The sequence below is a fragment of the Paroedura picta genome, chromosome 2, assembly GCF_049243985.1.
Source record: "Paroedura picta isolate Pp20150507F chromosome 2, Ppicta_v3.0, whole genome shotgun sequence".
NCBI lineage: Eukaryota > Metazoa > Chordata > Lepidosauria > Squamata > Gekkonidae > Paroedura > Paroedura picta.
This window is the reverse complement of record NC_135370.1, coordinates 101979253-101991674: the sequence shown is the minus strand read 5'-3', so window position 1 is coordinate 101991674 and position 12422 is coordinate 101979253. Positions and strand designations below refer to the sequence as shown.

Genomic DNA, 12422 nt, shown 5'->3' with positions numbered 1-12422 from the left:
CCTTTCTGTCCTCTACCATTCCCCGGAGTCCATTTAAGTTTGCACCTACTGCTTCAGTGACTCCATCCAGCCACCTCATTCTCTGTCGTCCCCTTCTTCTTTTGCCCTCAATCGCTCCCAGCATTAGGCTCTTCTCCAGGGAGTCTTTCCTTCTCATGAGGTGGCCAAAGGGTAGCAGACTCTAATCTCAAGAGCTGAGTTTGATTCCTGACTCTTCCTTCAGATGGATTGCAACCTTCCAGGTGGGGGCCTGGAAACCTTCAGGAAGATGAAAGACAGGATGAAAGAGACAGAGAAGGAAAGAGGATAGGGGAGGGAAGGAAGGCATCAGTTCTCCTGGAGAAAACAGGTGCTTTGGAGGGGCACTGGCCCTCTTACCTCCATCCCCATACAACAATGTCTCCCACCTTCCCATCAAAACCCAGTGAGACGACTAGAGCGAGTGTGGTGAAAAACTCGTGACAAGCTGGCAAGAACATCTCCCAGAACCTATCCCCTCCCAAAACCATTTGCCAGACCTTTGGAAGCCATGGCTGAATGGCTTGAGCAGTCTAGTCTGAAACTCAGCCCCTCTAAGATGACGATCCTGTGGCTGGGGAATAGGGCAGGGCAGGAAGTGCACTTACCTGTCCTGGCAGGGGCGCAACTTACAACCCAGGCCAGGAACCTCACTAACCTTGGAGGCATAGGTCAAGAGGGTGGTCTGCCAGGCATTTTTCGACCTTCGCCAGGCTTGGCTACTAGCACTGTACCTGCCCTCTGAATACCTGGGCATGGTGATCCATGCAATGGTCATCTCCAGAATAGATTTCTATAACTCACTCTATGTGGGCCTGCCTTTGTCCTTGACCTGGAAATGATAGCGGCTGCTAGGGTCCTCATAGGAACACCTTGGAGGGCCTATATGCAGCCTGGATCTGGTTCAAGGTTTTGGTTTTGACTTTTAAGGCCCTCCATGGTGTGGGACCCACATATCTGAGGGACTGTCTGTTGCCCTATGCCCTCCGCAGAGCTGCGGATACCAATTTGCTGGTTGTTCCCGGCCCCAGAGAAGCTCACCTGGCCTCAACCAGGGCCAGGGCCTTTTCGGTCCTGACCCCTGTCTGGTGGAATGAGCTTCCAGAAGAGCTGTGGGCCCTGCAGCATTCTCTAGGGCCTGCAAGATGGAGCTCTTTGGCCATGTCTATGGTTGAGGCCTGGGTCTACGTAGAAGATTTGATTGGGTCCCCTCCCCCCTCTGGTGCTAAGCAGCAGTACACCAGGGTCATCTATGGTAGGGTTATGACTCCCCTCTTACCACTTTTCCAATTGGATATTAGGGGGGATGGGTAGTGGATTATACCGCCATGTTTTCTTACTTATATGCTGCAATTTTTATGTCTTGTTTTGATATTTTAATGGGGTTTTAAATTTATGGACTATCTGTAACCTACCACGAGCCGGTTCCAGGAGTGGTGGGAAATAAAAATCTAAATAAATAAATCTTCCAAAGGCTGAGCCATGCAGAGAAGGCCACAGGGCAGACTGCCTCTTTCCCATCCACTCCCCAAGGACAAAGGCTGGACCAGGCAGTGAAGGCCATGGTGGGGGGCTGCCTCCTTTCCACCCCACAGCTCTCAAAGGCTGGGCCAGGCCAGTTAGGAAAGGTTAGGGGGCGGGGCGGGCTGGGGAGCCCGGGTTGTGGCACAATCTGTGACCTGCTCCTTCTGCTGATGCCCTTGGAAACAAACCCTTGATTCGCAGGCCTGAGTTAAGACATTCACTGCATTCTGCCTGTCTCCTGGCATCCACTATTTGAAATACTGATTCTCACAGAGGCAAAGGAAGCAGCTGGCTTCCCTCCTATGCCTCCTATGTCCAGTGACAGTTGGAGGGTGGGAGATGGAGGGTGGGAAGAGGCTGAGCATGGGGTAACTTACCAGAGCAAGAAGAGGTCAGCACCCTTTCCACCCAGGAAGCAGCGGGAAGAAGAGGAAAGATAAGTCCCATGATTGACCTACAATGGAAGAGTGCTCTCTCCCTATTGGCAGCACACCCCAGGGAGGGCTAATCAGGTAGGGCGTGAGTTGTTTTCAGACAACTTCAACTTTAAAATGTTTTGTGAAGTGATTACTCATGCACTTGCACGTAAATGACAACACAGGTACAGATCACAAGACATATTAATCCAACTGGCAGAAGATACTTTGACTCATTGGTGGCAGTTGGTGGTTGCCCAGCTTGTACATATAATCTTACCCAGCTTGTATTTAGTGGGGAGCAAGAGGAAGGGAAACATAAGTGGAAATTTGGCCAGCTACAGTTTTCCAGCCTTCTGGAGACCAGCCAGAAGGAACAGTTTCTTTTCAGTCCCTTCCTTCACAGCAAAGGTATAAATGAAGTAATTAAATATTGTCTTCCTTGAATAGAAACTCCCCTCTGCCATAGTGGAAGTTAATTCTAAAACTCATTTTTGAAAATTTACACAAGGTATCACTTTTCTCTGTTTTGAAATATATTTATTTTTGAAAAGGATACCTTATCCATTATAATGTCATTACATAATAATTATGCAAACTAATATTTAGTTTGAAAATCAGATGATTCATATTCATTTCTAACTATTTTATGCATTTACCACTAAATTTAAATATTTAATTAAGTATTGCCAACTTCCTTCTTCATACTTGACATTCCCAAAATGTTGCAGCACACTTTCTGTCTCATCTTTCCAGCAGAAAAACCTAGAAGGAAATCACAGTACTGAACTACATATGATAAAAAGTTATATAAATTTATTTTTAGGAATATATATGACTCATAAAGAGTTCCATAATGTGGTAACCCAATATGCATATTGGACCTATTTATACATCCACATTTCAGATTCTTGCATTCATGATTCCTTTAGAAGTCATGGATACAGAATATTAAGCTAATTCTTATTTGATTCTCTACCACAGTTACATTGGCCTCTGGATCAACGAGAATCTGACATTGATCTCTGTCCTTCAAATTCAGGATAACATATTGTATCCGAATTGCACCTCAGAAGCTGAGAAGCATTCTGTTTCTTTTCCATTATCTTGCATGTGCTATACATCAGTGGTCCCCAACCTGCGGGCCGCGGCCCGGCGCCGAGCCGCAGCTCCCTCTCCCCGCCCCCCCCCCCGCAGTAAAAAACTTCCCAGGCCGCAAGCTTGCGGCCCGGGAAGCTACTTACTGCGGGAGGGCGGGAAAGGGAATCAGGGCCGATCTGCGCCCATGCAGGCCGTGCCCGCGCGGCCCGATCCTGCCGGTCCCCAGCCTAATAAAGGTTGGGGACCACTGCTATACATAATAAACTTGCAATCCCAAAATGAACTTTAAAGTAAACATGCAATTGTGATTAGCACTAGCAACCTACATGCATACCACCATATACATAAATAATACTGTATTACGTTTACAGTATACTTATGTTGAGACTCTGTAGCCAATTATAACTACCCCATACCAGTATAGACTTTGTAGGTATTACATGAGACTATACATACAAGTTGCAGTTCTCCTATATGGAAGTATACAATGGTGCTACCAAATCAGAATTTACACCCATCTCAGGATACTGTGCCCCCCCCCCAAGCAACTGAAGTCAGAGGTAACAGAAAGGAGAACTCACACCATGATGATGATGGCCACCACACCTCTATAGTCCAGTGACAGTTGATACCCTATATAATTGAATGCGCTACAGGTATTGCTCCGGTACTACCCATCTGTCAGGTTCTCTGTCACAGTGGGCAGGAGCATGTGTGGATACATGAGGATGCTTTCCGCTTCTTTCTCCCCTTCCCATTGGGTCTTTTGGATCACCACTACTCAAGCAGATATCCCCTTTCATTTACCAGTGGTCTAGGACAGGGGTAGTCAACCTGTGGTCCTTATGGGGCTCATGGGAATTGTAGTCCATTAACATCTGGAGGACCACAGGTTGATTACCCCTGGTCTAGGACACTGCTTGGGCTCTGTGCCTGAGAGGGCGTGAATGCTTTTAGTTTCCTATTTATCAGCTTACCCAGGAGATTGCTTCATATATGCGAAACACAGACTTTTACAAAGTTCGAGTCCAGGAACACCTTTAAGAGCAACAAAGTTTTATTCAAGGTTGATCTTAAAGGTGCCACTGGACTCAAGCTGCCTCAGACCAATATGGCTATCCACCTGAATTTAACTTTTTAATGCAATGCATCATCTTTTTGCAAGAGTCAAGATGCCATGAAGAGTCACCATATGAATTACTTCAATCATGGTGTGGTGAGGAACCATTTGGAACAGTTTCCACATCACTTGTGATTACCCTTCAAGTTTCTTCCTATTAAATAAATTCAACAGCAACACTTCAGTATTAAGGCTCAGGGTAATAACTAGTGCAATTATGCATAACTACATTGTTTAACACCCTGAGCTACATACTTTCATTTACTATTTCACATATCACTAGACCAACAGTGGCAAATATTTACCATTGTATTTTTATACATTTGCATAAGAGAAGGAAATTTAGTGGCACACCTGCAGAAATCCATTGTTCTAAAAGAAACATGAGCCTGGCTGAATCCCAAGAATCTACTGATTCATTCAGCACCCCTCCATTTCCTCCTTCATCAAAAATAATTTTCTTATCTAAGCGAACATGATCTAGCATTCACACATTTAATTTATCTTATAAAAACTAGCAATTAGACCAGAACCTGATCCTAATCATGACTACTACTTTCAGCCCCAAAGGAAACAAAAAAAAAATTATAGGTAAGCATTGAGCTACTGTTTTTTGTTTTAAGTTTTTGCCATAAATTCTCAATCAACTTATGGTAACTCCTGGTGGGGTTCTAAAGTCAAGAGTCATTCAGAGATAGTTCACTATTGCCTGACTCTGTGTAGCAACCCTGGACTTCCTTGGAGGTCTTCCATCCAAATACTAACAAGGACTGACCCCTGCTTAGCTTCCAAGATCTAGCTAGGTTAGGCTATACTGGAATATCTAGGCCAGGGCTATGGTAACAGCTTTTTTTAAAAAGCAATTAGCCATTAAAATAGAGCAAGCCTAAGAACCTATTATCTGAACATTTAGCACAACCACACCTACACTTTTGAGAATAAAACTTAGTAGAGTGCTCAAGGTCAAATATTTATTTTTGTTACTTAGGTTATGCTAAGGAAATGTGACTGACCTAAGGCCCTCCTGCAAGCTTCCACAGCACAGTGGGGATCTGTATCCTGGTCTCCCAGACCCTACTCCAGAGGTCTCCAACCTTTTTGAGTCTGTGGGCACCTTTTGAATTCTCATATTGTATGGTACACATAACGACAAAATGGTTGCCATGGGAGGGAGGGCAATGCATGCACAGACACATAGAAGAAGTCAAAGTGTGGGGAAGAGGAGAGGTAAGTATTTACTGGGGGAAAGGAGTGAGGCAGAATAAAACCATAACTATGGGGGCAGCTCCAACCTCAAACAACAGTAATTTTAATCAGCACAGTCAATCAACTTGCCAATGACCTATCAGAAGACTTCCTGAGAAAGAACCTATGGGCCCCACTACTTTCTACAACATCTGGTGACACCGGAAAAAGATATTGGCAGGTACTCTGGACCTCTAGGCAACACACTGGTGTTCTCATCCTAGGCTAACACACTCAACTCTACACCACATCATTTCTAGCTCAGTACAACTCCATTCTACTTTGACAATGTTAAAATCCAAGGCATTCAATAATGGTAGAATATAATGCAATTTAAACAGTGTCTTTTCTGAGCATATTCTGAGCACAATATTTCCAAGCAGTGCTCTGCACCCCTCCTGCTGGTTTGGAATTCAATCCCAGGCATACTCCTAAACTAAACCAAAAACAGTACCGTACATTACACACACACAAAGTGGGGACAGTGCAGAAGCAGCTATTTCATCCCGCCTTCTTTCTCCCTCTACTTCTCTGTCTCTCACTTTCCCCCTCTCACCATTTGTTCTCTTACTCTCTCCTCCATCCCTGCCATTGCCTCTTTTTCTGTCCCCTATCCCATTGCTCTCCCAACCTCAGATCTGCTTCCACCCCCACCCCGCATCAGTTTCCAAACTACCGACATCACTTCCCCTGGGACTGCCAGCTCCAGGTTGGAAAATTCCTGGAGATTTGGGGGTGCAGTCTTGGGAGGGAAACAACTTCAGCAGGGAATAATACCTCCACCTTCCACAGCCACCATTTTCTCTATTGTTCTCTGGAGAGCAGCTGTAATTCTAGGTAATCTCCATCTGTTTCATGGAGACTGACAATGGTAGTTCCCCTGGAGAAAACGGCTGCTTTGGAAGGGTGAACCTTTGTCATTTCACCCGTCTGAAGTCACACCCTCAAATCTCTAGGAATTTGCCAGCCCTATCTCCTTCCCACCAATAGCCAACCTACTCTTTGCTTCAGCTTTCTGTCACCTCCCTCCCAGCATCCATTTCCTAGGAAAACTACTGTCTTTCTCCACAGTGTGGACCAAAGCAACTTACATCAGCAACCCTGTGAAGAATGTTAGGCTGAAAGTATGTGCTTGGTCCAAAATCACCAAGTAAGCTTCCACAGAAAGATGGGGATCTGAATCTGGGTCTTGCAAACCATACTCAAAAGTACTCACTGTTATTCCACACTGCCTTTCATAAGGTTGTTGCTATTGAACAGGAGCAAGCAGCCAGAACTACTTTAGTCTTGCAAGTTGAGTAGTATGAAGTCACACAGAGGTTGCTGCCAGGTGAAACCTGGAGAGCACCCTGAATCACAACTGAACTCCAGACATCTGTCCTCTAGGAGAAAAAGGCTGCTTTGGAGGGTGGACTGTGGCATTAGACAATGCTGAGGCCTCTCCCCTCCCCAAAGCCTGCACTCCTCAGACTTCATCACAAATCTTCAGGAATTTCCCTGCCTGGAGCTGGCAACCTTACTCTGGTCTGGCCCCCAAAAATCCTTCTTCAACGGCCAAAATTCCTTTGGGAAGTATGGCATAGTGGTTACAGATGAGCTTTTCAGAGCCATGAAGGGAAAATCAGACTGGAGACTCTTCTTAGGGGGAGATTACATGACAACCAATTCCTCCCTGTTCTGCGTTCAACCTCATTTCCCTTCTTGTGTGAATTAGGCCACAGACACTGAAATGTCCCCCTGCCCTAATCCACATGGGGTAGTCACAGTACACAGGTATCTGCCCTGTTCCTTCTGTCTCCATTTTTTACTGTTGATATGTTATGTGCCCAACATGCTTCTTTCACTGTTGCACTTAGAAGAGCTGGATTTTTGTGCCCTGCTTTTTCCTACCAAAAGGAGTCTCAAAGCGGTTTACAAACACTTTTTCCCTTCATCTCCCCACAACAACCTGTGAGCAAGGTGGGGTAGAGTGAGCTCTGAGAGAATTGTGAATGGACCACAGTGACACAACAGGCCTCAGGTGTCTCTAAGCAGTTTAAAATTGCCTTCCCTTCCTCTCCCCATAACAGGCACTCTGTGAGGGAGGCTGGCAAGCATAGGGGCTGACCTGGATTGGCCCATATTCGAGCGCAGACACCCCAGACGCACTCCTCTCACAGGGGCGTTTCACAAATATATAGAGGAATCATGGATAAGGATGTGGCCAGATCAGGAGTTGCCCCATACTATATTTAGTCGATGAGCAATAGGTTCCGAGTCTCCTGCATAGTGCAGGGAGTTGGACTAGATTACCCAGGAGGGCCAACTCTGTGATTCTATGATTCTATGTATCTGTTGGGCGCAATTTGTGGTAGAAAGGGGGCTTATGGGAATTCTAGTTGATGGTGTTGTTTCATGGGCCTCAACTGAAAGCTTGATGGATGAACTCTATTTTGCAGGCCCTGTGGAATTGTTTTAATCTTGATAGGGCCCTGATCTCTTCTGGGAGCTCATTCCACCAAGTAGGAGCCAGGACAGAGAAGGCCCTGCCTCTGGCCAGATGATTCCAAGTGTGGCTGACTTTTCTATTAGAATATAAGATACTATTAACTGCAACTTTTTAATGAATAAACAGTGTCTTTTACTTTCTGTGTCTCCCAATAAAATGGAAGAAGAGAAGAAAAATAGGTTATTACTATTTGTTGCTCTCTAATTGGCTGCAGTCACTGGTTTCAACAACATTTGCTATATGTGACATGTAGAAAAGGAGGCCACAACCTCTGATGAATAGATGTATTTGTTCACAACCAATGAAAAACAACTTAGCATATCCCCCCTCTAAAATGGATCTAAAATGGTGTTTAGATCCTTTGCACTGAATCTAAGCATGCTGGTTGCCTGAGGCCTTAACTGAATAGGGACAAAAGCAGGGCCATGGCTTCACACTGACTGGAGAAGGAAGTAAAGCTTTGCCTTTAACAATATACAAAACTTAAACAGGTGAAAAAATTAGCAATCAGAGTGAAGTGTTTATGGAAATTCACTAAGTTAATGAAGCTAGGCTAAAAAAAACAAAGTGAAGAAAGAGCTAAAATTCACTTCCTAGTAGCTGAAATGTGACTGATCCCAAAGCACTTAGCCATCAAACCAACAACCACAGCCACACACCCTAGCTACTGAACACACAATCACAAATTTGCTCCTAAGGACAACCACTGTCATGTGCAAATAGCAGGAAGCAGCAATGTCCCCAAAGATGTTAAGCAAACTATACCTCATCTTCATCCCTTGCATATGCATGGTGTGAATTTAATACCTGAAAAGTCTTACATGCTTTGACTTGCATTCCACAAAGGTAGAGGGGAAATAGCTCTAGCACCTGCAAATCAATGCTTCAGATCCCTTGCTGGTCTATCCCAAGCAAGGCCACCACCCGTTTCCCCAGGAATATACAAGCATGGAAATAATTACATTTTACTCATACCACACAAACCCTTCAAGCACAGTCTGGGAGATCAATAGAGCAGGGGTAGTCAACCAGTGGTCCTCCAGATGTTCATGGACTATAATTCCCATGAGCCCCTGCCAGCAAATGCTGGCAGGGGCTCATGGGAATTGTAGTCCATGGACATCTGGAGGACCACAGGTTGACCCGACAATAGAGTACTTCCATATTCTCAGTGAGATGTGAAATCATTCCTAATCACAAGAGTCAGCCAGCTTCATGCACTATGGGAAAAAGCTGTATGTGGAAAACTTTCTTCCAAGAAACTGATCTCCATAGTCTGGAGATGTGTTGTAATTCCAGGGGATCCCCAGGTCCCGCCTGGAAACCGGTATCCCTAACTGAGAGCTACTACACTTGGATCCAGTATATTTCCCTTGAGAATTGCTGCTTTGCATGGGGGACTTTATGACACCTGAGATGAATACTTCATTTTGCTAAGGTAAGGTTTGTTATTTAGCATATGGCACATATAAAAATGAAACTAACTTATTGAACAAGCAATTTATTTTATTAATTATACGTATACTGTAAAGATGTGACTTCCAAGGGTGAGGTAGGGAGGTGTGGCCAGCTGGCATCACTTCCAGGGTTACTGAAAGCCTGAAAAATATTTCAGGGTCAAAAGGTTGAAAAAGGCTGATCTAGATCATGACACATGCCTTACTTTCAGCCAACCAGTGACCAAAATGACATTAATCCAGTTACAGAATGTAGTACTGAAGGCTCACCTGAGTGCAAGTATTATTGGTTCAGCACACAAAAAGCTCAGTCTCTCTCTACTCCCTGCTTATTTGCTTGCCTGGTTACAGCTGCAACTCATCATCCCAGCAGACTACATATCTGTCTTCTCTCCTTCAACCAGGTCAGCTGCATAATTTATCTCAGGGACAAAATCATAGGACTTTGAAAGCTGGCACGAATCTTCTCCCTTATTCTCTGGTATGCTGTTCTTGAGGCCGGCAGAGCCTGAAGAGGCTGCAGGTGTAGTAATAAGCAAGTCCCAAACTAAAGCCTGCAAGGATTGAAGGAAAAACCCTAATTGCCAACTGATAGAACACAGAGATTATATGTTCTGCTAAACAGACACAACTGTTATTCAATAGCAGCTATGGAAAATGTACTGCAAAAAATGAATAGGAAGAAGGTTGCAACCTTTTTTTTTTGCATAAACAAGACTCCCATGGACTCGAAAGCAGGATGACAGAGCAGGTGAAACATTCCCATTAATACTGCCCTATGCTAGAAATAGTATCTGCAAAGCATGTTTCTAAGGTTGATAATCCCACAGGGGCAGAGATGTATGTATGTTGATAATCTCTGCTGAGGGGTCCTTTTCACCTCCTCATCCCCTTCAAGTACTGTGCAGAATTAGGAGAGACAAGTGGGAACCTGCTCCCTATTTCCTCTTTTCCTTTCCTGGAAGCTCCTGTAGCTTCTCTCCTTTTCCTTCTTCCTCTTCTTCTGGGCTTGCCAACATGGAGATCTTCGAGAATTACACTGGAAGCCCAAGCTACATAGAGGGGCTATAGCTCTGCTTGGCCTGCAGAAGGTCTCTGTTTCAATCCTTGGTATTTCTAGTTAAAAGAACTGGCAGTAGGTGACGAGAAAGCGCCTGAGATACTGGAGAGCCATTGCCAGTCTGAGTAGACAATACTGACTTTGATGGACCAAGGGTCTGATTAAGTGTAAGGCAGTTTCATAGAATCCTAGAGTTTGAAGGGACCTCCTGGGTCATCTAGTTCAACCCCCTGCACTATGCAGTATACTCACAACCCTAGCGTTCATCCACTGTAACCTGCCACCTCCTTGAACCTTCACAGAATCATCCTCTCTGTTAGATGGCTATCCATCCTCTGTTTAAACATTTCCAAAGATGGAGAACCCACCACCTCCCAATGAAGACTGTTCCACTGAGAAACCGCTCCTACTGTCAGGAACGTCTTCCGGATGTTTAGACAGAATTTCTTTTGAATTAATTTCATCCCATTGGTTCTGGTCTGTCCCTCCGGGGCAAGAGAGAACAACTCTGCTCCATCCTCTATATGGCAGCCTTTTAAATACTTGAAGGTGGTTATCAGATCCCCTCTCAATTGTCTCCTCTCCAGGCTACCTTTCTTTATACATCTTGGTTTCCAACCCCCTCATCATCATTGTTGCCCTCCTCTGGACACGCTCATGTGTTCATGAGATCAGTCCCCCTGTGAGGACAGTTAAACTGAAATTATGTGACTGGTCCAAAATTATCCAGTGGGCTTCCACAGTAAGAAGCTGGGTCTCAAAGCACTATTGCACGATACTGGACCTAGCAACTTTAGTAAGTCTTGGTCCCAATGAATCCTCCCTCAAAGGCCAAAATAAGCCCAGAAAGGGCTTTGTCCCCAGCCTCTGCGTTTTTACTCACAGGAACTGAAGCCTAGAATACTGTGGCTATCACTAGGATAATTGATTGCTTAAAGCCACAGGTGCTCTTTTAAAAATTTTGGATTTTTTAAAACCATCCAACGACATTTTCCTGCAAATCTGGACCAAAGTTGCTCATGAACAATTACAGTTGTTCCTTCAATGGGGAAAAAAGTTGGACACATTCTATTTATGAAACAAAATACTGGAATACCTTATGAGCAGATACTTAAACATTACGCTACACAGCAAGAGAGAGATTCCCTACCTGCAATCTATCTGAGTATAATTGAGGAAATGATTTCCCACTATAAACATTTGGACTATTTTGCACTGACAGCCAATTTGGTTTGGATTTATGGTAGGAAGATTATGGTGCCAAATACATGTATTTGGAATACACAGTAACTTCATAAGCCTCATCCAGTTACTAGCCTAACCTACCTCATGAAGTCATTGTAAAATGGGGGTGGGGACAATGCCTACCACCATGACCTCTTTAGAAAGGTAGGAATAAAATGTAATAAACTAGAAATTGAATGTGGATTTTCCTTTGCATAACCAACACAGATTCGTTGAACAATACATTTGTACAGCAAGCACCATGTTCACCTTCCAAAAGTTGAGGTATCTGTCACACCAAAGTATAACACGTGGAACATTGTTGAGAAGGAAAAAAAGCTGCTGGTATAAATCCGAAGCGGCGCTACATGAACACAAATGTCAAATTCATACATTATATCGTAGCAAGTTCATGTTAAAAGTTCCAGCTACATACAGAAAGGTGTAAAGTGTGCACGGAAAAATTCCATGCCTGCACGCGGCATCCACAAAAATTACAGAAAAATGCACCAAAATTACATTTCACTCAGACAATATGTGATAGCATTATGAAGGTTGCAGAGGCCAAACCCACAGGCCTAATTTCCGTCCCCACCGGTCCCTGGGCTTCGGCAGCCGCTCTTTCCTCGCGGCCGCGATGCTGGCGCGCTGTCTTTCCCGGTTGTGCCCTGTAGGTCAGGCTCCGGCGGCTGGTGCTGCTCCTTCCTCCTCCTCCCGCCACTGATCCTCGGCGACGGCAAGAGCAGCGGCTTCCCCAGCCCAGAAGCCC

At 44.7% G+C, this 12422-nt stretch overlaps 1 long non-coding RNA gene across 1 annotated transcript; it reads right to left on the bottom strand.

The window, feature by feature from the left end:
* Positions 1-2536: 2536 nt before the first annotated feature.
* Positions 2537-12248, bottom strand: LOC143830068 (uncharacterized). Its single transcript, XR_013228337.1, has 3 exons — positions 11924-12248; positions 9640-9923; positions 2537-2723 (listed from the first exon to the last, which is right to left on the bottom strand). It is a non-coding gene; the product is annotated as an uncharacterized LOC143830068 (long non-coding RNA).
* Between the last annotated feature and the right edge of the window lie 174 nt (positions 12249-12422).